The following is a 314-nucleotide window of genomic DNA, read 5'->3' as shown; positions in this document are numbered from 1 at the left end:
GGCTTACCAATGCCATAAGCTCCAAATTTTATATTATCGCATATATATTTACAACTCTGCAGAGCCAAACAATAGCCTAACATCCCAGTCCAGAATATAATAATAATATGCCACCATACTTGCTAAAAACCCTATTCAAAATCCTTTGGCTTATTTAAGCTTCAGTCACCTGTGAATGTACATTCTCAGTTGCCAAAATCCCTTTATCCTTTGCTACCCGTGCTGCACATTCAGTGATTCTCCTTTTCATTCTAAACACCCTCTATCCTTCTTGGATGAATTTATAGCTACATACAGATAATTTTTTTTGTGTG

Source organism: Podarcis vaucheri (genome assembly GCF_965113315.1).
Source record: "Podarcis vaucheri genome assembly, chromosome: 4".
Taxonomy (NCBI): domain Eukaryota; kingdom Metazoa; phylum Chordata; class Lepidosauria; order Squamata; family Lacertidae; genus Podarcis; species Podarcis vaucheri.
This window is presented reverse-complemented; position numbering follows the sequence as displayed.